The sequence below is a fragment of the Varanus komodoensis genome, unplaced genomic scaffold (genome assembly GCF_004798865.1).
Source record: "Varanus komodoensis strain SLA01 unplaced genomic scaffold, ASM479886v1 scaffold37, whole genome shotgun sequence".
Taxonomy (NCBI): domain Eukaryota; kingdom Metazoa; phylum Chordata; class Lepidosauria; order Squamata; family Varanidae; genus Varanus; species Varanus komodoensis.
In genome coordinates, this window is record NW_025335889.1 from 3,757,595 (window position 1) to 3,766,686 (window position 9,092).

Sequence of the window (9,092 nt, forward strand, 5' to 3'; positions counted from 1 at the left end):
CCCCCCCCCCCCCCCCCTTGGCAGCACACTGTCTGGCCATGCAAAAGCTTGGACAAGCCGCAGCTAGTGAGTCGTGGCTCATGACGTCATCGTCTGGCGTCACTTCTCCTTTCCCAGCATGAGCATGGCCCCTGTGTGCGCTGTTATCCAATGCTCGGCTGCTGGGGTGATGCTGGGGTGACTTGGCTCACGTGCCGACATAGGGGGATCTGTGTGCCCGCTGCGGCATGCGTGCCATAGGTTCGCCACCACTGCTCTAGACAACGTGGGAGACGTCTACAGTGCATCTTTTCCTTACAGCAGTGCAGCCCTGGTTTTTGGAGAAGTGATGCCAGTAGGAGGATGAGCATCTCCCACATGGAGTCCAGAGTTTCTGGTGTCAGTCCAATTGCACAGGAAGGAGCTGCACAGCAGCTGTATCTATCATACTACTGAGAAGCACCAAATGGGCTTCTCAGTAGGCAGACAAAAACTGAAGTTACTGTATTTCAGGTATATCATGAAAAGGTAAGACTTGCTGGAAAGGACAATAATGACAGGGAAAGTCAAAGACAAAAGAAGAGGAAGGCCAACTAGCAGATGGATGGATTCAATAAAGGAAGCCACAACCTTAAGTTTACAAGAGCTAAACAAGGCTTTCAAGGACAGGGAATTTTACAAGGCATTCATTCATAGGGTCACCATAAGCTGGAGATGGCATGATAGTTCATAACAACAGGTGGCACAATGCCTGCAAGCATCAGGATAACAGCAGACAAGTTTCATGGTGCCCATCAAAGTAGCCAACTGCTACACATTTTCTTTCCAGCAACATGAATTACTGTGAGATAAGTTTCTGTTGGTGCTGCTGTTTAGTGTCTTGTGGCTCAGACCTGCACATGGTAGGCATGTCATAAGCGGAGCCAGCTAGAGCCAGGAGTCAGACTAGATAGCCCGGGAGGCCCCTTCTGACTCGCTCAATGTTTCTATCTCAACTCTGCCTTGCACTTAGTCTGCTGGGCCAGCTACTTGCCCTTTGTCATTCCGCCAATGAGCTGCTGCCCAGTTTCTCAAATTGTCAACTGTGCCCACCTACCAAAGAGGTTGCCATCAGTAGCATAATTCACAATGAAATCCATTGCACTCACAAGGTAGTGGCAGGGTGGGGTGGGAGAAATATACTCGAAAGCTCAAGGCAGCTTTGTTCAATGTTTCTACTTCCTTAAAAAAACAGGCTCTTAACGCCAGATCTCTTTTAATATAAGCTAGGTTAATGCCCCACCAGCCAGTTCCCCCTCCCACCCTCTGATTAACTTACCCAATATCATCCACCCTCTCATGTTTCCATGAAACCAACTTTGGGGACACCAGTTCTGGGAGTTAATCATTGCATTGTTTATCAGTTGATGATTGATTTATAAGGTTCGTGGCTTCAGCTTGCTACTATGATCCAATTTGTCGAAATGCTTCATTGACTTGAATGATGCAGTTTATGGTTATAATATAATGTAATTATTTTATGGCAGAACAGGGCGTTATCGAAGAGTGCTTGCTGGAAGTATCAAGTAGCAAAAAATAATGTATTTTTCTGTTAAGGCTATCATTCATTAAAGCAGCCCTAGCAATTTATGGTTGCTGCAATATCTTGCAAATTGTTTGGACATCTCTTTCTAATCATAATGATTAGTAAGAAGAGTGAAAAGTTCTTAATCTAAACCTCATAGACCTGAACCTTGAAATATTTGTAATGAGCAAATAGAGACACTCATAATATCTGACAGCGCTGTAGCAAAAGGGGACATTTTTAGTACAGTAAATACACATGTCATCTATTCTTAAGGGCTGATTGTGTTTGGATAACAAATGTGTTAAATGTGCCACTTGGGATTGTCACTTGGGATTGTCTCTGGCTCTCAAATGTGAGCTGTCTGTGTGCCCCCCCTCCCCCAACCCCAAGACAGGGGAAAGCAGAGAAAAGCCACTATAAGTGAAAAGTTGCTGATGATTGTGGTGAGGAGGAGAGACCAAGCAGCTGGGTTCTGGGTTGGGAGACTAAGGGGGAACGAGGTGAAGACAACCCACTGTGATTTTGATTGTCTGTTGTCACACTGCGGTTTGTGCAATGAGCAACAAAGAGGTAAGGAGGATGGCAAACAGAAGAGGGGCCTTCTTAGTGGCCGCACCTCACCTATGGAATAGCCTCCCAAGAGCAGTTCGCCTGGCACCTTCATTACAATCTATCCAAATTCAGGAAAAAGCAACATTATTTTCTGGTCATTTTAATAATTGATTTTATTTTGTTTTATTATGTAACAACTCTGTAAAAAAGTTTAAATTGTTTCATCTGTTCAAGGCCTGCTCAGACCAATGGCATTTAAAGGCAAGACATTTGTTAGGAAAAAAAGAGATGGTAACCCACATCCTGCATGGTTGAATATTGAATATATAGGGCTTCAAATCCTGACTTTTAAGTGCTTTTAAGCTCCAGAGCCCTAAACCTGTATGGACAAATGTTGTTGGTTTGTTTTCTCCCACTATTATTTTTATTTTTAAATTCTGAGTTCTTTATGCCCTGGCTATGGAGAACCAAGTGGATTTGTGCAAATATTTATCAACACTAAAATTAAACACAGTTCTTAGCTATCCTTGATTGCATTGGCCCTTTGACAGGTGAAGCGCAATTAGGGATGGATGAGCCTTCTCAGTTCTTGTCAAATTTGAATGGCAAAGAAACCATTTTTTCTCCCCAAACTGAGAATATCTAGTGTGCATAATTTCTAATTTGTTTTATACAAGATTTCCTTTAGTGATTTTTCCCCTGATTAAAGAGTTTGATTGAAACAAATTAAGAATTATATCAATATGTGCACTGTGGTTGTCTGTCTTTGGTGCTTCTTCCTATTACTGTATTTAATCTTCCCTTTTTGTGCCCTAACCTGCTCTGTATCTGTCTACCTCCATGGCCCCCAAACTTTTTTTGCCCTTGAGCCCTTCAATCTTTTCCTCTCTTCTGTTCACCTTGACTTTCTTAGCAGGTGTGGAGGAGAGGGCAAGACACTGGCTCAAATAGCAAAAATTAGTTTAGGTGTGGTTTAATGCTTGCCATCCAAGCCTGGGAATGTGAGTTAAGGTGTCAAAACTCACTCAAGAAATTTGAGTGCCCTTTTTTGATAGAAAGGCAGGGTATAAATAACTAGATAAATAAATAAACAAACAGTAGTTGTGATCTGCTTACAGCATATTTCACTTTTCCAGTTAGAAAAGAACAGGAATATTGCTTACTTAATTGCCTTCATGATCGAGTGTTACATTTTAGAAGCTCTTGGGACTCAGCAAGAGGGTGGCCATATCAAAAACGTGTACTTGAGCATTAAGACGTTATTAAGAGGTTGTTTGACTCAAAAAGCAGTAAAAGAGTTATCCAGCTGTAATACAGTGTCTGGTTCATCTTGTCTGGTTCGTCTCTGTCTCTCTCAGGGTTATGACATTTCCTTTCCTCCCTTTCCATTCTGGGATAGCTCCGGTTTGCTACCAAGCCTTGATGAACTCCAGCACTCTCTGAGAGGCATCCATTTTGATTTCCAAAGGCTGCTTCTGCCTGGAACTGAAACTAGATTTCTTTTTCTTTATTATGTCCAGCTAGAGTTGAGCAGCCACCAGATGGCAACCTTGGGAGCAAGCCATGGGGTCAAATAGGTTTGACATTGGTTTGCATTTGTAATGTCACTGCAGCCTTTTCCAGAAACCTAGTCAGGCCACTAGAATACCAGTGGTGCTTTCTTGGTTGTCTTCTATAAGGGATGCACTGCAAGCATCACTTTTCAAGTAAACAAGAACCTCCTTGAAATAATGAGTCTAGACAGCCAAGGCAAGATCAGCAGATAATTCACAGGAGCTCACGACCGGGACAAACAACTTTGTCAGACTATAGTGACCAGGCATGTGACATAAAGGGTAAGGGGAAATATCACTGTGACACTAGGAATCTGTGCTCCATTTCCACATTTGCTAGTCTGACCATTTTGCTGGGCACAGTCTCTCTCTGGGCATTGATTTGCTGGGCATGGTCTCTCTCTTTACCACAAACAAATTAATAAATATGTGAAGGAACTTGGTGGCTGTTAAACCCATTTGGCTGATGGCTTTTGTGGAAGGAGGGCAGGGGGACTGGTTTGCAACATCACAGATGTTTTAATGCTAGGCAGCTGTTGTTGCCTGGTGGCTAGTACTGAGCTATAGCCCAGGAAGTCCTTGGATGGGGTGGCACCTCTGCCATGAATTGACTAGGGGACCGAGAGCAGGCCACTCTGGTCTTTATCCCCCTCCCCACGACACCCTCACTTGCAATATAGGGGAGGATCTTACAGGGTTGTTATATGAATTACAACTAGATAATGCTGGTGAAATGCTTTAAAGGTTTGAAGTGTTAATTATTGTTAAGCACTTCCCGCTTTTCAAAGTGGCAAGAAGTCCAGGGGAAGTCCAGATTCATTTTCTATTGGATAAAAAGGGCCACTAGAGATCCTCCCTGGCTCTCTTGGGGGTTCTACATGTGAGCATACCAAACCCATGAGCAGGGGGGGGCACATGAGCCCAGTCATTGTGTTTTGGTACCCTCTGTAGCACTGTTAGCCACACTGGTTCTCCATGGGGCTCAGGTTTCTGCAATATTTCTTAATAAAAATGAAACCAGAGCACTTTGGAAACAGGCGGCTGATGGATAAGCACCACAACTGTTAATTTTGCATCCAGTTCTCAGGCAGGAATGGCATGGCCCCCAGTACCCCCCCCCCATGTTGCCTAAGATAGGTGGCACATTGCCAAGGTGGAAGGGAAATTTCAGGGCATTAAGGATGATGTGCCCATTTGTTACATTCCTGTGAGAGTTCTCCATGCAACCAAAATATCAAAATGCCTTTCTCTCAGTCAGCCAGACCCTCCAGAGCTACTGCCCAGGTTTATACAATGATGGAAGGCAAATACCCAAAGTAGTTTATTATCCCTCCCTGAGTGTGCCCATTATGAGACATCTCGTTAACATAATTAGCAGGTTGTCATGCCATCTGAACTCAGCAAGTGTGGCTGGCTGGAATGGTTTACACAGCTCCCTACAAACCATGGCTTGGGCTAAGCTTTTACAGTGGTGGGTAAAACACTCCACCCACTGACTCTTGCCACTTCAGACGTCATGGTATCCAATGGAGGCAATTCTGCAAATTGGACAACTTGCAACCAGCACACATAGGAGGGCAGAATATGGGACCGTGGCTTATTTTCCCTCTGTGATTGGGTGAATCATGTCTCTTTGTCATGGGCTTCTGTCAAAGTGGCTATGCCGATCCACTGGTACTGCTAGCTAGCTGAGAATTTCCCATAAGTCCTCAGCAACCAACTAATGCCCCATTCATCGTCTGCTTCTAATTACCAGTTGACCTCTGATCAGAAGGGAGAGTGGAGAACTCTTTGCTATCTCAACATTGCCACATTTTTATTTTGTGTCTAATCCTGTGTCTTGAACAACTACAAGGCATGTACGGCACTTAGGAGGCGAAGCTTCTTCTGAGCTGCAGAGGCAGTGAAAGGAAGCCGACCTGCCAGCATCCCTTCTGCTTGCCATGCTGGTGTTAAGTGTCCATTAAATAAAACGAAGAGAAAGTGCTCATCTGTGGTTGACTCATGTAAGGCTGGTGTAAAACTGTTTGGTGTGAAGGGATCACATCACCTTTTCAGTCTCTTTTATTCTAGTTTTGTACCAGGTTCCCAAGTTCTTGGTTTAGTTAATCCAGAAGTGTAGGAAACATCCTAGAAAAAACGTGGGCATGTTAAAATTCTCCCTGCACCTGCAAAGGCACCTCAGAGCCTGCCATGAAGATTGCACATCCTATGCTGGCCCCACATATTTGCAGTACAAAGGGCCAAGAATGAGTGCAAGCCGAAGCCTCCATGTATCTAGACCATCCTTCCCCAACCTGGTGCCCTCCAAACATTTCATATTTCCACTCTCGTCAGTCCCTGCTAGCATGGCCAATGCTCAGGCATGCTAAGTGTTGTACTCTCAAACATCTGGAGGGCACCAGGTTGGGGAAGGCTAGCCTAGACTGCCAGCCCCCCTCACTTTTTGCAAACCTGGCCCCTTTCTGAGCTGCAGCAAGTGAGGATGTACCCTCTGACACCTATTCCTGATGCATTTTTTCCAGTTGGCTAATAATCCATAAATGCTCTGCAACTTTCTGATTCAGCTGAATTCCACAGGGGTGCTTATTAACACATGGAGGAGGGGGAATGGTTCTGTAATCATTTAAGACATGAATCCAGGCAAAAGGCAAATGGGATTTGATGGTGTGGAAAGAAGATCCCTGTTTACTAAAGTCTGACAAAATACAAGCCTTTGGGGGCTTTATCATCTCCATTTGGAAACAGCCAGAGAGCAAATATATACTCAGGTCATGGAAAAGGGGCAGGTACAAAATATTGACTCTAGAGGGGAGGGTGGGAATGATCTTTCTTTCTCTTTTAATGGCGCACTTAGATTCAATGCAGGATCTTACCGAGGGGCCAGACATTCTGCCTGACAGCTTCTTATGCCATTTCTTGAAGTTGTGAGCAAGTCATGCAGTAAACTATTCCCTGTTAATTTTTTAATGCAGGACAAACAGGCCAAGAAATGATTAGCAGCAGAAGTAAGTTTGAACTAGTCTGGATAGAATCAGAAAGGATGAGAGTGAGAAAATCGGCCTGGAGTTATCTGTTAACTACATCAAGTGCCTCCAATTAGAAGAGTTCGTTCTTCCTATCTCTTTGGCTTTCGGTTCCCTGCCCCCTTTACATTGTTTTTCTTTTATAATCTTAAGCAGTGGACCAAAATAACTTCAAGCACAATAGAAGGTTTCATCTCTTTCCTTTGAAACAGAGATTTGCAACAACTGTAGGAGACAAGTATCTTCCTACCTGCTCTGGGAGTGGTGATCAGAAGGCATCCTCTTCCCCAATTCCTTATGCTGAAGTCACAAAAAGGCCAAAAGGAATCCAAAACCTCCTGGGTACTCAGGTTATGCATGCAAAACTGGGGTTAGTAGGTTTCCCATCAGCTCCAGGCACAGAATGTCAGAGAGCTGGGGGAAAGCATAGCTAGGTAGTCACTTAGAATGGAGTTTGGTCAGTGGTCGGAGATCTATATTCTCAGATAGGTAGGACTTTGTCCACAAACTGGAATTTGAAATTTCAAAGGGGGGGAAAGCAGAAGGGACGGTTTCAGAGATGATTGTGCTGGCGTGATTCCCCTAGGACTTTAGTTCTTAACCTTGCAACTCTGGGCCGTGCCCAAACAGGCTTACTTTCCTCATGGCCTGGTGAATGAAAAGCTGAATGGCCTCAGACTGCCTTGGCATGCATCATGTGTACTTATTAATGCTAGAAGCTGCAGTGCTACTTGTGTTTATAACTGCAAGAGAAAGTGCAAAGGACTTGCAATGCAAGGGAGGTTTCCTTTCCAGCAGGTTGTGGCTGGGAAGACTCAGGCTTCTCCTAGAACCTTTCCATGGAACAACTTCTGATGTCCAAGTCAATAGTGCAAAAGGTCAACCCAGAAGCAGTGTCATCTGGGCAGTCTACATGGAAATCTTTCCAATAGATCTTGATTTGCCCATGGCCGATGCTGGCTGCAAAAGGTGGGAATTGCAACATGGCACATCTGGAGCACACCAGGATGGGCAAGGTCGCATTAGCTTATTTGTGCATTTGGCTGGATCAGGCCAAAGGCCCATCTAGTCTAGTGTCCTGCTTCCTAAACTGACGACCTCCAGGAAGCTCGTTATGCAAGACATGAAGGGATCAGTCCTTTCCTGCCCTTACTTCCCAGCCATCAATATTGAGAGACAGGACATGGTGGTTGTATAGACTCATCATGGTGAATAGCCATTGATGGACCTCTTCTCCATGCATTTGTCTTTTTCCTCTTTTAAAGCCATCTAAAATAATGGCCACATCTTGTGACAGTGAATAGGTAGTGGTGGCCAGCACCAACTTAAATGGTTTTATTATGAAAGCGAGTGAAATGAAATTGTTCTTTCTTTCCCCAGGATGCTTTACATTCTTCCAGTTGAGCTGCCATCTTGCTAGGTCCTATCCATTTAAACATCTGGCCAGACGCTTCATGCTTTAACATTTTAAAGGGTCGAGGAAAGGACTGAGCCTCTTCAGAACTGTAGTCCTGTCTTGTATCCATCCAAATGCAAAAACAAAAACAAAACCCTCAATCAAACCAAACAAACTAGGAAAAGCAGGCAAAAGTATTTATCCTGCCTCTACAAGTTCTCTAGCAAAGCCCTCCCATCTTATGGAATTTTTGTCTCCTGGCATTTTAATATAGGGTTTTGTTTTGCTTTGTTTTTGTTTTTTGAGGTCTCTTCTTGCCCCTTCTCTAGTTCTACGCAAAATTGACTGGAAAAGCCCTTAGGAGCTGGATTGCAAATACTTGCTTTGGTACATCTGAGTCATCAGCAGTAGAGGTGAAAGGCTCTATGAGCCATTGACAATTTCCAGGGATTTAATCCTTCTGTTCCCCTTAAGGAACTCTCTGCCCTGCTACCCTTGTGCATACACTTCTTTCGTTTGCTATTTGTGGCATCCTTAATCCTTCCGGGGCTAGTTCCTCAGACCTTGTGGGGAGAACCTATTTTTTGCCTTCCTTAGCAAGGGGTTTATTTGAACAAAGACTTGTTTTGCTGAACTGAGCAAAACAGGCTGGAGGTTTACGATATTGTACTAGACACTATGGCAAATCCTGGACATATTTAACCTGATGTCTGTACACATTTATCTAATCACAGGGATCACTCTATCCGAGCCAGGATTGGGATGGAAGATCCGTCCGTGGGGCTGTTAAGGCTCTTTCTTCACCTCCCTGACCCTCTCTTGTCCCATTGTTCCTTTCTATCAAGCAAATGTATTATTGCCTCAGCAAGATCCTGGCTAAAGGGAAAAAATACTCAGCTGTGTTCTTTCAAAGAGTACCCCTGAGGGGTTACGTTCCAGAGACTTGCTCTGCCTGCCCGGAAGAGCAACGGGAAGGCACAAGCCATGATTTGTTCAGCCCCGGTGGTCCTGTTTCGAGC

General features: G+C 44.3%; 1 long non-coding RNA gene across 1 annotated transcript in view; it reads right to left on the minus strand.

The window, feature by feature from the left end:
* The window catches only part of LOC123028514, an 18,802-nt gene extending 11,714 nt beyond the window's left edge, over positions 1-7,088 (minus strand). Inside the window, exon 1 of the long non-coding RNA XR_006415696.1 lies at positions 6,928-7,088. This is a non-coding gene — a long non-coding RNA (uncharacterized LOC123028514). The remainder of the gene's footprint in view (positions 1-6,927) is intronic.
* Between the last annotated feature and the right edge of the window lie 2,004 nt (positions 7,089-9,092).